Raw genomic sequence first — 1,626 nt, forward strand, 5'->3', positions numbered from 1 at the left:
GATGATCATAGACGATACACAAGAAGAAAATGTGAGCGAAGAAAAGGATTGGAGAAATGATATACACTCTTATCTACAGAAGAGATAATTGTCGAGGAAAAGATTAGAAGCACACAAATTAAAGAGTCGTGCGATAAATTATGAATTAAGGGATGGTGTTCTTTATAGAAGATCATTTCTTGGACCTTCGCTCAGATGTCTTACGCGAAAGAAGGGAATCGAAATTCTAAAGGCATTACATTATGGCGATGCTGGAAACCATAGTGGAGGAAGATCACTCGGATATAGAGAAAAAATACAGTATATTACTGGCCATATATGCATGAGGATGCAAAACAAGTTTCGAGGAGATGTGAAGAATGTCAATGTCATGGCAAGAAGATACATGCACCTGGGGCTATGCTTAATACATCAACAAATGTATGACCCTTTGGAAAATGGGGAATAGATATTTTTGGACCATTTATACCAGGAACGGGGCATAAAAGATTCCTAATTGTCGCAACAGACTATTTCACTAAATGGGCAGAAGTAAAAGCAGTTCAACATATTCGCGATAAATACATCTTCACATTCATTTTTGAAAATATTATATGCAGATTTGGCATTCCTGCACAATTGATGTCTGATAATGGGAAGTAGTTTGAAGGCGAGAATATAACAATGCTGCTCAATGCGTTCAAAATTCAAAGTGGAAAATTTACTCCTTTGTATCCTCAAAGTAATTGACAAGTAGAAGCTACAAATAAACAATTGCAGACAACCTGAAGAAAAGTTAGAAGGGCACAAGAAAGGATGGTGCGAACAAGTACATAATGTAATATGGGCTTACAAAACTACAAGAAGAGAAGCAACATGAGTGTCGATTTCTGTTTGACATATGGAGTAGAGGCAGTGCTACCAACAGAAGTAATCATCCCAACCACAAAGAGAGAAGATTGGGAAAAGAATTTAAGTGTGGATTTGATATTAACAAAATTGGATGATTTGGAGGAAGTAAGAGAAGTCGCTTTGCAGCACATGGAAAATTATCAAGAAAGACTAGCTCGAGAATACAACAAGCGGGTTAAAATAAGAGAATTCCAACCAGGAGAAAAGCTGGGATGGACCTTATATAATAAAAAGAATAGTTGAAGAGGGAGCCTATGAATTAATGGATCCTGAAGGACAAAATACAGGTCGTAAATTAGATCGACCTTGGAATAGGCAGTTCTTGAAAAAATATTATCCATAGCCACTTACGAATCAACTCGCATGGATAAACAGTTAAAAGTCTGTAAGTTCATATTTTTGAACAAGAGTCTGTAATGCGAATATTTCGCTTGAAAGTTAAGAAATTCTATAACAACAAAGTAAGACCTTGATAAAAGCTACAGAAAATGATATTTATTATCAGATTGGCTAGGAATCCGAATGTGGCGTGCACCCTAGTTGGCTCATATGCAAGAGGAAATACATTAAGACCTATCGCATGACTCAAGGAAAGGCTACACCGACCCAGGAACTTGAGTTGTGGAGATTTGGGGTGAGAATTAAACTATAATGCCCATTCGGGAGAGATACCTTAAATTTTCAGTCTAAGATAGTAATCTTAGATTGAGAGCCTAAGGTGAGAAAGGCTCTCCC

The sequence above is a fragment of the Papaver somniferum genome, chromosome 2 (assembly GCF_003573695.1).
Source record: "Papaver somniferum cultivar HN1 chromosome 2, ASM357369v1, whole genome shotgun sequence".
Classification (NCBI taxonomy): Eukaryota; Viridiplantae; Streptophyta; class Magnoliopsida; order Ranunculales; family Papaveraceae; genus Papaver; species Papaver somniferum.